Source organism: Myodes glareolus, chromosome X (assembly GCF_982192425.1).
Source record: "Myodes glareolus chromosome X, mMyoGla1.1, whole genome shotgun sequence".
NCBI classification, from domain to species: domain Eukaryota; kingdom Metazoa; phylum Chordata; class Mammalia; order Rodentia; family Cricetidae; genus Myodes; species Myodes glareolus.
The window spans coordinates 55,143,573-55,162,139 of record NC_142053.1 but is presented as its reverse complement, the minus strand read 5'-3'; the positions used below and the strand labels follow the sequence as shown (position 1 = coordinate 55,162,139).

At 41.7% G+C, this 18,567-nt stretch overlaps 1 protein-coding gene across 1 annotated transcript in view; it reads right to left on the bottom strand.

Annotated features, from left to right (window-relative positions):
- Positions 1 to 16,881: 16,881 nt before the first annotated feature.
- Trmt2b (tRNA methyltransferase 2B) overlaps positions 16,882 to 18,567 on the bottom strand; it is an 89,707-nt gene continuing 88,021 nt past the window's right edge. The window contains exon 17 of the mRNA XM_085684532.2: positions 16,882 to 17,945. The gene's annotated coding sequence lies outside the window, so the exon portion shown is untranslated. The remainder of the gene's footprint in view (positions 17,946 to 18,567) is intronic.

Sequence of the window (18,567 nt, the reverse complement as noted above, 5' to 3'; positions counted from 1 at the left end):
CTTCACATGATGAACCTTGTAAGAGGTTTGGCTGGCAGTCCTAGGACCATTATTTCAGTGACTTTGAACAAATCAAATGAACTTCTTTGAACTTCAGATCCCTATGAAATGGAGATGCAGGGGGAGTATCTCTCATCTGAAATACTTGGGCCATCTTTCTTTCATAGTTTTCCTGATTTTGCAATAGTTACATAGCCTTTGGGAGTTAAACATCTCTAATCTTGAAATCTGAAATTCAAAATGTTTCAAAATTCTGAATGCTTCTGATGTTCAAAAGGTTTCAGATTTCAAGCCCTTTGGGATTTACAGCAATAGCTCTTGCGTAGTGTGTAGGCTGAGGTATCTAAAAGACTTTGGAGGGTACCTGCTACAAGGGCTAAATAATAAGTAAACCAGTCATCGTTGTTTTTGCGGTTACATTGCCAGTGGAGCAAAGAAAGATATGCATGAGTTATCCCAACACTCCTCGGTGAGATAGGAGGTGCACACAGGAGAATCACCTGGAAGCTCACAGGCCAACTAGTCTGGAGTATGCAATGCGGCAGCAGACTCAGGAGACACCCTGCCCAAAGAAGGTGAAAAACAAATACACTGGCCAGTGGGTGAGACTGTCAGCCTGAGGCTGGACTCCACTGGCACTTCCTCATCACCGCTCACCAGGCTTTGGCAACAGCAAAGTAAGATGACGTTTCAGGAGCTGCACATCTATCCTACATAATGCCAAATGTAGCGGAGGGGTCAGGGAGACGAGATGGAGAAAAGACAAGGGTTTTAAGATTTGATTAGACATGCTGAGTGAGATTTATACTTGAGATTTATCTTCTGAGTTCCCTTTTTTTGGTGTACTAGGAATAGGACTAAAATGTGAAGCAAATCCATCCCTTTCTGTGCTCAGAGGAAACAGTGATTCCAGGGAGAGTGAGTAGACAGAGGACAGGCGCAACTGTGCAGCTGGCGCCGACGCTCCCTGCTCTTAGCCGCTGGAATTTGCTATGAGGTGGCAGTGTTCTGTACCGGTGTTGTCTAATTGCACATGTGCCTGCTGAGTACTTCAAGTGTGACTAATGGGATCGAGGAATTGAGATTTTAATTTTACTGGATCTTACTTAGTTTAAATTTACATCGCCACATGTGGAGGGTTGCTGTCATAACGGAGAGTGCAGCTCTCACCTCGCCTGGGGAATCCGGGAGGCTAATTAGGGAAATAAAGCATGTACTCCCGAGATCAGTTAAATTTCAAAAGAACTGACATCAGGCAGTAGAAGCTTAATTGTTCTGAGAGGGAAGAGAGCTAGAGAATTCGAATCTTTACAGAGCAGCAGACCGGTGTGCTTCACCTACAGGGATGGATGGTGTTGGGATAGGGGAAAACAAAGGAGGAAGTTTTTCCACCCAGGTTGGAAGAGGTGGGCAAATTCTTGGAGGTAGAACCACCCACGTGCCCGAAGATTTGGTATAATAACCATTCTAAGATAGCGCATGGATGCTACAAGTTAGTTGGTTAGGAGAGGCTGGTAGAGTTGTCTTAATGAAGTGGGAAGGCAAACGATCTAGAAGTTAGAGCAGGGAAAGCAGAGAGCTTTGTGTTCAAAGGCAGCTCTGTACTTCTCAAGTTGTTTTTCTAATATCCTTGGAATTTTCAAATCAATTACTAAAATTTCTCTGGAAACCATATTTTCATTTTCAATACAGTGTTCTGTTTTAAGTGACTAGGACCCAGGCACCACAGCCTGACTTCCTGGGTTCAAATCTCAGTGCTAGTATCGGAACTATTTGCGGAGAGATGAACCGATCATCTCTCTGCGCTTTCAGTTCCTCATCTAAAATTGGAGCCCACCACAGCTCCCAGGCAACGAGGGCGTTGCCAGCATTACGTTAGCTCACCCAGGGTCTACACTAGTACCTGGCACAGAGCGTGTGCTCGGCCAAGGTTGGATTAATATTATTTAAGTTAAAGAACTCTTCAGTTTGTTCCAATTTATATAATAAAACCAATAAAATACATTGAACAAAATTTAACATTCCATGTTAATTTGCAAACTCAGCCCATTATAACTGAACATTAGATTTTTTTGCTTAACGAGTATACTATACTACAAAGTATACTATTTCACTTAATTTAACATATAATTATCTACTAAACAGTGAGCGAATTGTTCTTCTCATTGGGTCTATTAATCTATGGTTGGTTTTTGGCTATAAATTTTATGTCTTTATAAACCTCGTCCTCTGTTATTAGCTTTCAGCAAATGGTGTTTACGATATTTGCTTTACAAGAAACAAAATGATGTTTTTGATTTTATTTTCAGAAGTGTCCTAGTTAGCTTTTTGTCAGCTTGACATAAGCTAGAGTAATTTGGGAAGAAGGAACACAGATGAAAAAAATACCTCCATCAGATTCCTTACAGGCAAATGTATGAAACATTTTTAAAATTAATGATTGATGTGGGAGGGGACAAGCCCAGTAGGGGTGACCCCACCCCTGGTCAGGTAGTCCTGGGCTGTTTAAGAAATGCAGCAGAATTTGAGCATGAAAGACAAGCCAATAAGCAGCGTTCATCCCTGGTCTTTGCTTCAGTTCTTGCCTCAACTTGCTGCCTGACTTGCTTCAGTGAAGAACTGTAAGCTGTAAGGTGAAATCAACCTCTTTCTCCCCTTAAGTTGCTTTTGGTCATTGTGCTTTCCCACAACAATCGAAAACAAATTAGGACAAAAAGTAAAGCTAAGTAAGAGAGGCAGTGGTGCTGAAAGCATGATTTGGTAGCTAGCCAAGATTTGTGATCTTTTCTGTTGTTTAATTTGTAAGTCACACACAATGTCATGCAGTCTAGGAGAAGTCCCTTGTTCCTCTTGGCACTGCTGAAACTTGTCTTTCCTTGTCATTAAGATCAAGCAGCTCACAGGGTGGTGGCAGAGGTGCCTACCTTTAATCCCAGCACTTGGGAGGCAGAGGCAGGGATCTCTGGGAGTTTGAGGCCAGCCTGGTCTACAAAGCAAGTTCCAGGACAGCCAGGACTATTACACAGAGAAACCCTGTCTTGAAAAACCAAAAAAAAAAAAAAACCAACCAAACAAACAAACAAAAAACCCAGCTAAGCATTTCTAGGTCCAAGAAGTGCTTAGTGTGCCAAATAAGCAAGAATGTGAAAGTATATGCACAATTTCATTGTTACTGAATTATACTTGGAGGGGATATTCTTTGTGGGTAGCCCAAGAACATCAAGAGATTTTGTGTCTGTGACAGACCCTTGTATATAGAATTAAGTCAGTCTTAACTTGGACCCAGACTAAAAGAAGGGTCAAAATCTGTATGAAATGTATGATAAGGGGATGGATGGAACTGTTTTAGAACTGCATTGTACCACTATCCCTAGGGCAATCCTCTACTAAATGTAATTCTACAAGTACCTGCTTCATTTAATACTTTAGGCTCTGGGGTTTGCAATTAGTCCTCCCCTGCCCTCAAGGGATTCTCATGGGAATTTAACTATGAGAACTGTTGCCTCAGAAGTGGTAAATTGGAGAGATGTTAATGAGTCTTTTAATTTATGGTGACCTGGAAAGTTAGTGGTAAGAGTGGACTAGCATTTCCACACAACCTGTAGTTATTTGGGTAGACAAAAACCGGATCAGGTTCCCGGATTCTGTCCTATCTCTTATCGTGCTGTATATAATATGATGCTTTTGTCCTTTTGCTGTATAATCCGGAAGGTTCGTGGTTGTTAGCGACAGAAATTGATAACTATTTGGGGCAGAAAGTTGTACTGAAAGTGTACTAAGTAGCTCACAGAATGACTGGTTGGGCTGGAGAAGCAGAGAGCTACACAGCCAATACCTTAACAGCCACTGTTACTACCGCATCTACTGTTACCTGCAGGTCCTCTGAGGAGTAGATACCAGGATGGATGAGCTATATAACAGATGTGTCAATGGAAAACCCAGTGGCAGAAAATCAGGTGGCACCCTGTAGGTGTAACATGAGGGCCAGCTTGTTGGGGTTTCTGTCCCGCCCAGTACCCCACAACTGGCAAGTCCCAAAGAAAATCTCACAAGAGTCTACATTAGGTTATAAACTGATTGGCCCATTAGCTCAGTCTTCTTATTAGCTAATTTTTACATCTTACAGTAACCCATAATTCTTGTCTGTGTTAGCCATGTGGCTCAGTACCTTTTCCAGCTGTCAGCTCACATGTTGCTTCTTCAGTGGTCTGGGCAGGAATGGCAGAGGGAGCTTCATCCTCCATAGCCTTCTCCTATTCTCATTGCCCTGCCTCTACTTCCTGTCTGGTTGACCCGCCTATAATTCCTGCCTGGCCAATCAGCATTTTATTAAAATACATGATTGACAGAATACAGACAATTCTTCCGCACCATGTAGGTGGCTGGGAAGGCTGTCTGACTGCAATGTAAGTCTCAGCTTCATGAAGGAGGCAAGGCAAGACCGCTGGGTCTAAAGAGCATTGGACTGAAGTACAAGTCTAATAAAATGATTGGCCATGTTGATGCAGAGTCCTGTGACCTGAGTCACCTACTGGAACAATCCTATATTCCTAAGAACTGGGCCTGCTTCCTCAGTTATTCATAGAAGCAGTGTGGTCTCAGAGCAAATTAGCAAACTTTGATCATAACAACTATGACCATGGCTAATTGCACACCCTATCTTTGGAGAACTAGGAGGTGCATTTTCATTATGGTCTCAAACAACAGTTTTTGATTTCTGTATTTTACTGGCTTCCCATTCAAGGAATACATCCTTGGAGTCAGTTTATCTAAGTCACATACCTGTGTCCTGATTGCAAGGGGGATTTGCTTTGTAGTAAGATCTGCTAAGTGTTTCCTTTAAATAATGGATTCAGATGGTTGACAAGTTCCTGAAGAGGACAAATGCGCACTATACTCTTTGAACTCCTTAATATCTTTGTCTTGTTCATTGTTAATTATAAATATTTACAAATAAATAAAGTGTATGTGTGTGTGTTTGGGCACATGTACCAAGCTTCTAAAAACAGAGGTCAGAGAACAGCTAAAGCGAACCGGTTCTCTCCTTCTACTATGTATGTTCTGGAGACCAAATTCATATTCTCAGGCTTAACAGTAGGTGTCTTTACCCACTGAACCATCTTTCTGGCCCACAAATTATTATTTTGGGGACAGAATCTTGCTGTATATCCATGGGTGGTTTGAAAGTCACTATGCAGCCCAGGCTGGTCTCAAACTCACAACCTTCTTTGTCTTCTGCCTCCAAATTGCTGAGATTCCAGGTGTGCCACCAAGCACAAAACTTTTGAGCATATATGTATTTAAAAACAATTATCGAAATAACTGTCTAAATATAGGTAGCTGGTATTCAAATGCTCTCCTACAATCAATCAGTCAACTTATCATTCAATCAAGGAAGCTAGCTACCAAAGAAATGCAAATTAAATTCCAGTAGGATGGCTATAGTGAAGATTGGTAACAGTTGTTGGAGATACAGAGAAACTGGCATCCTTACCTACAGATGATGGAAATATAAAATGATGAAACCACTTTGAAAACATCTGGCAGTTTCTTGAAAAGATCCTATATGGTTGCCAATGAACGGAAAGTGCGTTCAGGGTGAGGGAGATGGCTCAATGGGTAATGTGCATGCTATGAAACTAAGTGACTGGGTAATGACCACAGCGGGTCTAGCGAAGCAAAAATCCTACCTTTGATTTTCCAGAGTTGTGTTTTTTCTTGGTGGCCCTTTATATTAAAATCTGTCCTGAACTTAGAGTGTTGATCCAAGCACTTCATCAATAGTCCTTTCTAATTACACAAGAGACTGGTTCCATCTTTTTGGTCCCCCGGTTTGGGCTCTGTATGAGCAGCTGTTGCCAAGATCTAGTGAGGCGTGACTGAGAAGCGCCGGTGGAGCCCAGCCTCAGGCGGACACTCTCACCCATTGACCAGTGTTTCTGTTTTCCACCTTGTTTGGGCAGGGTATCTCCTGGGTCTGCTGCTGCACTGCATACTCCAGACTAGTTGGCCTGTGAGCTTCCAGGTGGTTCTCCTGTGTGCACCTCCTATCTCACCGAGGAGTGCTGGGATAACTCATGCTCACCACTGCATCTGCCTATGTGTATGAGTTCTGGAGACTGAACTTAGATCATCAGGCTTTACCCACCAAACCCTCTCATCTATGCACAACACACATGTGCGCACATGTGCACAACACACATATGCTCGTGTGCACACAAGAGAGAAAGAGAGAGGGGGAGAGAGAGAGTTGTACAATTAGGACACGGAACCAGTTATTTTTATTTATCTCTAATAAGTAGAGGCTTGTGTGTGTGTGTGCACAGTCATTAGCTCTCTCCAGCAGCTAAGGCTTACACAGCTCAAATGACATTACAGAAGCCTGGTGAGATTTGAAAGGTTATTCTTTTTTATAAGAAGGTAAAGGACATGGTTGATGTAAATGGTTTTTTCCACTTTCTGTCTCCCGGCTAGGAATAGTGAGTTTGACCTGTTGAAGGATGTCAACAGAACAGGGTAATGTGAAACACTAGTAAGCAATGAGAGTGTCTGCCTGAGGCTGGGCTCCACCGGCGCTTCTCAGTCACGCCTCACTAGACCTTGGCAACAGCTGCTCATACAGAGCCCAAACCGGGGGACCAAAAAGATGGAACTAGTCTCTTGTGTAATTAGAAAGGACTATTGATGAAGTGCTTGGATCAACACTCTTAAGTCCTGGGCAGATTTTAATATAAAGGGCCACCAAGAGAAAACACAATTCTGGAAAATCGAAGGTATGATCTTTGCTTCGCTAGACCCGCTGTGGTTATTTACTACTCAGTTACTTGGTAACTGTCTTCAGCTCTCCAAAACTGTTAAGACAACTGGAAATCTACCAGAAAGACCCAAAAGACTGAAAGAGGAGACACTTTTGCATAGGTTGTTTCTGTTCTTTTGTATTGCCCTTCATGACCCCAAGCACTTTATAAGAGAGATAGTCCTCCTGCGTTATCTCCATTTTATAGGTGAGGAATCTGAAATTCCAAGTTCATTTGATTTGTTCAAAGTCACTGCAATAATGGTCCTAGGACTGCCAGCCAAACCTCTTACAAGGTTCTTCATGTGAAGTCACTACAAGGCCAAATAAATAAAAGCAGGCAGTTAAGAGCACGTGCTACAAAAAAACAAACAAATAAACAAAAAACACTTACTTACTTGTTGCTCTTGCATAGGATCCAGGTTTGATTCCCAACACCCACACGGTGGCTCACAACTGTCTATAACTCCAGTCCCAGGGGATCTGACACACTCCTTTGATCTCAGAGGGCACCTGGCACATGAATACATGAAAGCAAACCCCTCATACACATAAAATAATAGAATCAATAAATCTAAAACTATTAAAAATAGAAACAGGAGGGGCAGGGCAATGTTTTCTTTCTACAATAGAATACTGGCTACTTCCTCCTTTAGGTTCCTTTAGCTTCCTGACTCACTCTACAGTGTTGGCTTTTTCCTCTTACATTTTCCCTGCTGTTGTTTAATGTGGTGTGTGTGTGTGTGTGTGTGTGTGTGAGAGAGAGAGAGAGAGAGAGAGAGAGAGAGAGAGAGAGAGAGAGAGAGAATGCACCACAGTGTGCATATGGATGGAGATCAGGGACAAATTACTGGGGTTGGTTCTCCTCACTATGTGGGTTCCACAGAACTCAGGTCCTCAAGGTTTACCTGCTGAATCATCTTGATAGTCCCTCAAAATTGTTTTTTTTTCTGTGTATGTGTGAGAGTCTTCCTGTATGTGTCTGCTGTGTGCATGCCTGGTGCCCAGTGAGACACAAGAGGGCATCAGGTCCCCTGTAACTGCAGTTACAGTTGGATTTGAACCGCCATGTGGGTGCTGGCAACTGAACTCAAGTTCTCTGCAAGAAAAGCCAGTGCGCGTAACCATAAGCCATTAGATTAGCTTTGGTTTTGTTTTGCACGCAGGGCATAGGTGGACAGAGTCATTGTATATCTTAGTCTATATTCATGTAACTGAGTCTGGCCTTGAACTAATTTCCCTGCCTCCACCTGCTAAGTACTGGAATTACAGGCATCATACTACTCTATCCATGACTTACTTCAAACCAACACTACTGTCTTCAGATTCTGGCTTGATGGCCACATGATGAACACTAAGGATCATGGGACGGGTGGATGTGGTGCTGTACACCTGTCAATCCAGCACTGCAAAAGTGGAGGCAGAAGGGTCAGGAGTTCAAATTTATCCTCGGGAACACATTAATAGCAAGTTAAAGGCCAACCTGGGATACATGAAAGCTGTCTCGAAAATGAACGTGCATGCTTCATCGGGTTGCTGAGGAGAACAAGGGAAATACTGAACATAAAGCAGGCTTAACACAATGCACGGAGACAGTCAGCAACGAGTAAATGCTAGTTATTATTAGTATTCAGTGAACTGACACTTTTGCATGTCTATGATCCTCTGAAGACTGCACTTCTTGTCTTCTCTGATGATTATCTGAAAGCATTGCAAGAGCCCAGATTAATCAGAGAGTGAGACAGATTGAATCATATTTAGTCATATTCTGTTAGGCTTATTTCATTGTATTCTAATTCTTTGAGAATTAAAACTTCATCTGCTTCAGTCAGAGTTCTGCCAGGAGACAGATGGCATGCTCAAATTAGCATAATTAGTAGAAAATTTAACAAAAGGACTATCTACAAAGGTGCTGGCAGAATAGTAAAATCAAGAAGGAGACAGTGTAATAACGTAGGGCTGTTTCCATCCTCCAGCCAAAATGAGAGAAGGAATATTTACCATTTAAGAAAAAGAAGAATGTGAAGTACAAAGAATTCCCATGAGGAGAGCTACGACATGTAGTTTAGGGACAGTAGCCAGTCGGAGGCACTGGGGCACGAAGAAAGGCAAGAATAAACAAGATGACCACAGTTTGTTCCCTCTGATGTCCTGCCACCGAGTCCTTATCTCAAACCTACCAGGAGCCAAAAGGGGAGCGAGACTCCCTGGTGTACAGTTTCACTTCTTGACATACACAACAGGGTATGAAAAGGTCGGAAAGGGTAAGTAGAAATATATCATATGTGTATGTTCAACCAAACTGCACCCAAACCAGAGGACTGCATCTCTCAGTCCAATCAAGAGAGAACAAACTACTACTATGTATAAAGCAAAACCCAACTAGTTTATCACTACACAAGGAACAATAGCTTCTGGGGAGTCACCTCTTTGGAAATTCTGTAATAATCCAAAACTCTATGTACCATGATGTAACTGGGTTGTGCATACTTATCATACCAACCAGACACACTTCTTTTTATTAACCAATCGTGTGTGTGTGTGTGTATGTGTGTGTGTGCGTGTGTGTGTGTGTGCGTGTGTGTGTGTGTGCTTGTGTGAGTGCAGGTGTGTGCATGCATGGCACAGCAGGTGTGTGGAGGTCGGAGGACAAGCTTAGGTACTGGTCTTTGTTGGAGGCAGGGACTCTTCCTTGTTCACCACTTTGTAAGCAAGGCTGGCTGAGCAGCAAGCTTCTGGGGGTTCTCCTTTCTCCGTCTACTACTTCCCCTAAAAGTGCAAGGGTTGCAGATAGGTGGACTACTCTGTCAGGCTTTATGTGGGTTCTGGGGATCCAAACTCAGTCCCTCATGCTCATACAGCAAGTGCTTCCCCCACTAAACCATCTCCCCAGTCCTTAGAGACACTCGATGGCAGGAACTTTCTAGTAGTCCTTGGCTTCATATTGTTTTCCCTTCCATTTTCTCATTGAGAAGACCACATATTTTCAATGCATTACGTTTTTCCATTTTATTGTATGTGTATGAGTATCTTGCCTGCATGTATATGCGCCATGGGCATGCAATTCTCTCAAAGGCTAGAAAAAGGCATCAGATGCCTTTGGGCTGGAGTTATTAGCTGTTTGTGAGCTGCCATGTGAGTGTTGGGATATGAACCCAAGTCCTCTGGAAGAGAATTATTATACTTAATAACTGTGCAATAAATATCTGAAGAATGGTGACGCAGAAAGATTCCCAGCACCCACATGGTGTCTAGAAACCATCTATTAACTACAATTCTAGGGGGTCTTGTGCTCTCTTCTGTACTCTGTGAGTACCAGGCATACAAGTGGTGCACAGACATATATGCAAGCAAAACATTTACACATGTCAAAAGAAAAAGAGTTCCAAGGGAAACTTCTTCCATTTAGATAAATTGCCAGAAACGGAATGTTCTAGAAGAGCAGAAAAGATACCTGTCCCTTCTCCGTGGTGTCATCTGTACCCGATATCCATGTCTAGCCACACTTGACAATGATCAGAGAGGATGAGTATGCCCTGGACCTCCTACATAAAGATGTAGCTGCAAGATCAAAGAAAGTAAACTTCCACCTGAACTTCTCAGTAGAGCAAGATACAGAGATGATACTAGTTGGCACTCTACTTTTTTCTAGGATTTTTTCAGTGGGACCATCTTTACTGGCCAGCAAGAGGCAGACTAGGCCAAGAATTCATTTCCTATTTTCTACTTAGTATTTGGAGGAGGCTGGGGTGGGTGGGTATTGATTCCAAGTGATTCTCCTATATCCACTTTCCTTCTCACTGTAGGAGTGCTGGGTTTACTCATGCAAATCACTGCATCTGGGAGAGAGAGAGAGAGAGAGAGAGAGAGAGAGAGAGAGAGAGACTGGAATGAGACAGGTGAGGCAACACTGCTTTTTTAAACATGGAGCAGGACTTCTAACCTATAGTACAGCAACAAAAGATTAAAACTATTGTTTTTCACAGAATGGTATAAGTAAGAAGGATGGGAGAGAAATTCTTCTATTATTTGTTGAAATAAGAAAGGATGAAGTAGTAATTCATTTTGGCCAGAGTCAGCCGACTCCAATAGGGAATTCTGTATCCACCCTAACACAGGCCTGCACAACACATTTCAACATCTTTTCTAAAAAGAAGCCAAGTATAGTGGTGCATGCCTTTAGTGTCAGTACCTATGTGGCAAAAGCAGGTCAATCTTTGTGAGTTCAAAGACAGCCTAGTCTACATAGTGAGTGTCAGGCCAGCCAAGACTACACAGTGAGATACTGTCTCAAAAAGAAGAGAAGGAGAAAGATGAAGAAAAGACAGAGGGTGAGGAAATAAAACTCAGAATCTCAAGACAATACCTACAACATCCAAAACGCAACAGAAAGTACTCTATAAAAGGCATGTGAATCTCAACTTTCATGAGAAAAGAAAATCCATGTCAACACTGAGATGACACAGATGCTAGAATTATCTGTCAACAGTTTCAAAGCATACATTATAAAAATGTTAGCAATCAAAGCTATAAAAATGAAAAAAATTAGCCAGGCATGGTCTTGCACACCATTAATCCCAGCACTCAGGAGGCAGAGGCAGGTGAACCTCTGGGAGTTCAAGGTCAGCCTAGTCTACAGAGTTAGTCGTAGGACTAGAGCTACATAGTGAGACCCTGTCTCAAAGCAAAAAGAGAAAGAAAAGAAAAATCTTAGCAGAGGTAGAATATATTAAAGGAGCCAAACAGAAATTTTACAATTAAAAATATAACAATGTAAAATTTGGGCCAGGCAGTGGTGGCACACACCTTTAATCTCAGCACTTAAGAGGCAGAGGCAGGTGGATCTCTGCGAGTTTGAGGTCAGCCTGGTCTACAGAGCAATTTCCAGGACAGTTAGGGCTACACAGAGAAACGCTGTCTCAAAAAAACAGGAAAAAATGCAAAGCTCATTAAATTGTAAACAGAAGAATAAATCACTGAACTTGCAACAAATCCATAGAAATGGCCAAATCTGAATCAGAAAGGAAACTAAAAAAGAAACAATTATCATTAAATAAATAAAATCCTGTCTTGTGGAACAACAAATAAAAGAAATAACAATCATATAGTTGGTTGTCCAAAAGAAAAGATGGACTGGGGTAACAGCTTAGTTAACAAAGTACTTCCACACAAGAGGACTTGATTTCAATCCCAGAACACACGTGAAAAAGACAGGTGTAATGATGATGTCCCTCTAACCCCAGCGCTGAGGAGTCAGAGACTGGAGGTGCTGCAGGGCTTGCTGGCTAGACAGCATAGGCTAATCGATGAGTTCTAGGCATAGTGAAAGACCTCAAGAAATAAGGTGGATGGCATCTGAGAAACAACACCTGAGACTGGCTTACACACACACACACACACACACACACACACACACACACACACACACACATAATTACAAAATAAAATCCTATTTTTAAACCTCTATAAAAACAAATCGAAATTCTGTAAATACAGAACCAAAATAGAATACTTTTCCTTTTGAGGCAGGCCTCACTATTTTGCCCAGGCTGACCTCAAAGTCGCACTCTTTTGACCTCAGTCTACTGAGTAGCTGAGTATCTTGGTTACTTTTCTATTGCTATGATGAAGAGCATGAGGACACCTGAAGAGGAAAGGGTTTCTATCAGTTTTCACTTCCATATCACATTGAAGGAAGTCAGGGCAGAAATTCGAGGCACAAACCTGGAGGCAGGAGCTGAAGCAGAAGCCATGGAGGAATTCTGCTTATTGGCTTGCTCCTCATGGTTTGTTCAGCCTCCATTCTAGGCTCACCTGCCCAGGGGTGGCAGTCCACAGAGGGATGGACTCTTCCACACCAATCACTAGTCAAGAAAAGATTCAGCAGACTTGCCTATAAGATTCCTACCTCATGGAAGCATCTTCTTAATTGAGAATCCTTCTTCCCAAATGACTCCAGTTTGTGCCAAGTTGACATAAAATTCGCCAGCATACTGGGATTACAGTGGAATTCCCCCCCCTCTCATTTTGAGACACAGTCTAGCTATGAAGCCAAGGCTAGCCTTGAATACTGAACCTCCTGGGTGATATAATTACCAACATGAATCAACATATCTGATTCCAAAGTGGAATTCTTAAAATGGTTCAAGGGTCTAGTCCCAAGGTAAAATGGTAAATGAGAAACTTGTTACATTTTATAAGTTTTCAAAGGATGTTTCAATTTTTTTCACTAATTGTCCATATTAACAAAAACATTTGAATAAATTATGAGAGTAGAATACAATATAAATTTATATTCATTGCAGAGAATAAAGTAGATTGACATCAGTTGACTTTGTGTTCCAAATATTTCTTATCTAGGCTATAGTAAATCCACTGTAATGAATGATCAGGAAAGTGAACGAATGGCACATGCCTGAATATGTGTTTAAAAGCTAAATTTATTTTATGAACATGCATGAAAGGTGGAAAATAAAAAAATGAGCTTAGTGTATTCAGATTTTGTGATTGCTTTGGTGAAACAATCAGCTACTGGGAAAGCCATGAGAACAGATGCAGCCATAATTATGATTTTGATGCCAAATCTATTTTGAATCCTCTATTGATGTGGGAATCCCCTCTGTATGCTGTGAATATGTCATATTACCAGTGGTTAATAAAGAAGCTACTTTGGGCCTATTGCAGCACAGAATAGAGCAAGGAGGGAATTCCAAGCAAAAATAGAGGAGAAAAGAAGGCGGAGTTCGGAAGACACCATGTAGCTGCCAAAGGAAACAGATGTTGGTTGGAACATTACCCATAAACCGTGAGCCTCATGGTAATAAATAAAATAATGGAAATGCATTAAGATATAAGAGCTAGCAAGCAATACATTTAAGTGATTGACCAAGCAGTATAGTAATTAATATAGTTTCTGTGTGATTATTTCCAGTCTGGGTGGCTGGGAATCAACAAACAGCCTCTGCTTACAAGCTTGGGTTTAAGGATATTTATTATTCTTATATTCCATAGCAATTTATCATGAAATTGTTTTCCTTCTGTGAAAGGGGAAAATGAGAAGCTTCCTCCATTTGATTCTACAAATGAGAAGAGTCTGGCTAACAAAAGAGATGATACCAAGGACGTAAAGAGAAGAAGAACACATAGAATCTAGAAAGCAGAGTTCAGACAGCTAAAATGCATGGAGAAGGAGAAAGGTGACAAAGAGCAAAGTGAAAACAGCTAACAGCGCCAATCCCAGAACTTCTTTGGGGAGAGGAAACCAAATCTTCAGCACAAGGTAAGTCAGGCAACTTTTGTAACAAACAACAGGCTGGAAGTTGCATTTGTAGAATCAAATGGAGGAAGCCATAACAAACACCCATGGTTGTCACAAGTTTAAATATGGTGGAGTGATTTGGTCTGACAGTGACATCTGTTGCATGGCACCAGAGTGCTAGAAAAGAAATCCAGTGCATTGCTCTTTTTCATCCTGGAGTACTAAGGCTGGGAATGCCTGAGAAGAATTTCCCAGAGTCTTGACAGACAAGAGGAGGATCACCCTATATATGGGTGGCATAAGTTCTTGGGGGCAGGGATTCAAGATGGAAAAAAAGGGACAAGACCTAAGAAGCATTCCTGTTTATCACCATCTGTTTCTAACTGCCAACACAATGCAAGGTACTGATGTTTTTCTCACCATAGCAGACTGTATTTCCTAAACTTGTGCGCTAAAATAAATCCTTCATAAATTGGATTTTTCTCATTTTTATTTTTTATCACACTTATTACATTTCTCTAATTTATTCACATAAATTATCTTTACTTTCTAATTGGACTTTTAAACAATTTTTCATGTTTTCCTCTTCCTCACATTTTCTTTTTTCTCCTTTATTCTTTCATATATCACATCCAGATTACAGTTCCCCCCTCCACTCCACACAGATCCCCCTCCCCTGTGCCCCAGTTCCACTGCTTCTCTATTTTACTTCAGAAAAGAGCAGGCCTCTCAGGAACATCAACTTAACATGGCACAAAAAAATACAATAATACCAGGCACAAACCCTCCCATCAAGGCTGAGTTGGATGTGAAAATGTTCCCAAGAGCAAGAAAAAGAGTCAGAGGCATCCCCACTCCCAATGTCAGGAGTCCTACTCTATGTAGACAGAGACTACACTTTTATTTCCTGGCTGCCCAGACCTGAATAATTACACAGAAACTATATTAATTACAACACTGTTTGACCAATAGCTCAGACATATTCCTAGCTAGCTCTTACTACTTAAATTGACCCATGATTCTTGTCTATGTTTAGCCACATGGCTTCGTACCTTTTCTCAGTGAGGCATTCTCATCTTGCTTCCTCTGTGCCTGGTTGTTGACTGCCTCTCTGCCTTTCCTCTTCCCAGAATTCTCTTTGTCTTGTTGTCCTGCCTATAGTTTCTGTTCCTGGGCTACTGACCAATTACCTTTTTATTAAACTATTATGAGTGACAAATCTTTACAGTGTACAAAAAACATTATCCCACAGCATCCTACAAAATCCCCAAGCTAAACAACCACAACATATATGCAGAGAACCTAGCACAGTCCCATGCAGGCTCCACAGTTATCACTTCAGTCTGTGAGCCCCTAGGAGCCCTTCTTAGTTGATTCCATAGGCAGTGTCCTCCCAGCATTGTCCTCCTCGAATCCTCTGGTCCCACAATTCCTTCTCCCCTCTTCCAGTTTCTTCTTTCAAATTACATTTTTGGAAGAGGGTGGGGGGGACACAAGCATACCACAGTTGGTCCTTGCCTTCCACCATGTGGTTTCTGGGGGTTGAACTCAGGTTGTTAGGCTTGGTAGCAGGTACCTTTACTCACCAAGCCATCTTGCAGGCCTTTTTATCTTTGGTCTTACCTTTTTTTTCTCTTCCTCTGCCACCTTATTTCATATTTATTTTTAACTTCATAATTTATTCTAGATTACTACTTTATATTTATCTGAGAGGATAAATATTCAGAATAGATCATTAAAATATTAAACACTAAAGTAACAAATAATGGGCAAATGAATTAAATAGATAGTTCTCAAAAGAAGAACAAATGATCAGTAAACATATAAAAAAAATGCTCAACAGCTTTTTCAGACAGGGTTGGTCTCACTATACAATTCTCACCCTGGCTTCCTTAGATCTCACTTTGTAGACCAGATTACACTCAAACTCACAGATTTGCCTTCCCCTGCCTCCCAAGTGCTGGGATTAAAGGTGTGCAACACCATGCCTAGCCCTGTTCAACATTTTTTGATATCAAGGAAATGTATGCCATGATTGGGACAAACAGAATTCTTCATTTGCATGGGCTACCATTACTGGTATGATAAAGGTCTTCATTCACTTCATAAGTGACTGTGACTTATGCAACTATGGAACTGTCCCATGATTGCTACAAACATTTTGATCTACAACAGGGACTATTGTGATGGATATAAATGCAACCCTCCATTTTCATGAAAGACCCTGTCATGACTGGACAAACACAGATCTCATTTTGGATGACTACTACTATTGCTGCAAGTGTGTTCCCTCATTTACATGGAAGGAAAGCAAGGCACTATGCCATGATCTGTGCAAATAAAAGCCTTCATTTGCATCAGGAACTGCTTTGATTAGTGCAAATGCTATGTCTCATTTGCTTGAGGGACTATGTTCTGATTGGTAAAAGCGCATGCCTTCATTTTTATGAGGGGCTGCTATTATTGGGTCGAGCATGGTCCTTCACACGCATGTGGGTCTACTGCACTCAGTACAGAACCTTTGCTACAGCCACACCCATTTCTGACCAGATAAGCAAGCTGTTTTGCTCACTTCATGGCCATCTGGGAGATACCCTCTTATTCTGTGTGGAGCATTAAGGCAAAATTAAAAGACTTCATGGGAATAAAGAGATGTCTCCATGGTTAAGAGCACTGGCTGCTCTTCCAGAGGACCTGGGTTCAATTCCTAGCACCCCCATGGCAGCTCACACCTGTCTATAACTTTAGCTCTGACACCCTCACACAGACATACATGTAAGCAAAACACTAATGCACATAAAATAAAATGATTTAAAAAAATCAAGACTTCTGGCGAATCTCCCTTTGACCTTTATTATTAACATACTGGGCTGTGTTGGAGACACGAAGGAAGGAAGGCAGCAACAGCAGTGAAGGTGGCAAAAGCCACTGCCCTGCTAGCAGCAGTAAACACAGCAGAAGCAGAAAGCACCTGGCAGATGAAGAGCTGAAGACCATGCCTAGAGTAGAAATAATGGGAAACTAAGCAACAGAGAAGATAAGCGCTATGGAGAGCTGTAAAACTTGAAGCTGTCAATGACTTGAAGACTCTGATATTCTAGGTCTAAGAGCTGTAACACTTGTCGCTGTAAGACCCAGGAGCCTAGCACCTGAAGCCTGTATAAAAGCTATAACCTAAAAGTACCAGCTACTACTGCTGCTGCTGCTTGCTACTGTCTAATGCCACTAACTGCTGCTAGAATCAAATGATTACAACAGCTGCCATTTGCTAGGACCACTGGTATCAAAAGACCGTATCAATTTTCTGTTGCTGTGATAAAATGCCATAGCTGAAAGCAACTTAAAGAAGCAAAGGTTTATTTTCGCTAACGGTTCCAGAGGGAGACTCCGCAATAGGGAATGCATGGCATGACTGCAGGAGCAGAGAGCAGGGAGATCACATATTCTTCCATGCACACAAAGCAGAAAGGGAACAGTAAGTAAGATACGGCTATAAGCCTTCAAAGTCTGTGCCCAGTAATACGTCCCCCAGGAAGGCTCCACCTCCTAAAGGTTCCATAACCTCCCCAAACAGTACCATCAACTGTTCAAAATACATGAGTTACTAATAGAGGACAGTTCTTTATATTATTTTAAATCGATACTTTGATCATTTAATACCATCTATTTTGATCATTAGAAGATTCTTCTTATAGTGAACAAGTCCACCTCTTCCACTCCGTGCTAGGATTTTTTCTGACCTGAGATTTCACAGGTCTGTGCAATGCTGTCAAAATTGTTGTGAGTTCATACATGCAACTGCTCTGTTGTGTTTGGAAAAGGTTGTTTCCTTGTGGTCATTCACTGTCTCTGGCTCCTACAATCTTCCCACAGTCTCTTCCACGAAGAACCCTGGGTATTGGAGGGAGAAGAATGTTATAGATGTCACATTTAGAGCTGAATGCCCTGCAATCTTTTGTTCTCTGCAAGTTGCCAGTTTGTGATCTCTACTGTATTAACTACTGTCTTCTGTAAGAAGAATATTCTTTGATGAAGGTTGATAAGAGTTGCTTTAATACTATGGCCTTTTAACAGACTAATGGTAGCTGGTTCTCCCCTAGAGCCTGTGGCCTATCTAGAAACAAGTTCTTTGCCCTAATAATGGTGCCAAATATAGGTCCCATCTCATGGCCTGCGCCTGAAACCCAATCAGAGAATGATTGGAAACTCCCATATCATTTGTACCACTATTGCACCAGTAGGCATATCTTGCTAGCATAGTCATCATTGTCCATAGAGCTTGCAGCTACAGGAGACTGATGATGACGCTCTGCTCCAGCAGCACACAGAGCACCTTCCAGTACTATGAAGCTGTCTAGAAAGGATGAAGCTTCCAGGTCAGCTTGATTTTTCCATATTTTATCACTCAGGTATGTGATTTCCTTACTAATATTCTTTAAAACTCTAAAGACCTTTTGTATGTGTTTTGCTTGCATATATGGGCTCGGTGCCCAGGGAGGCCATAAGAGGGTGT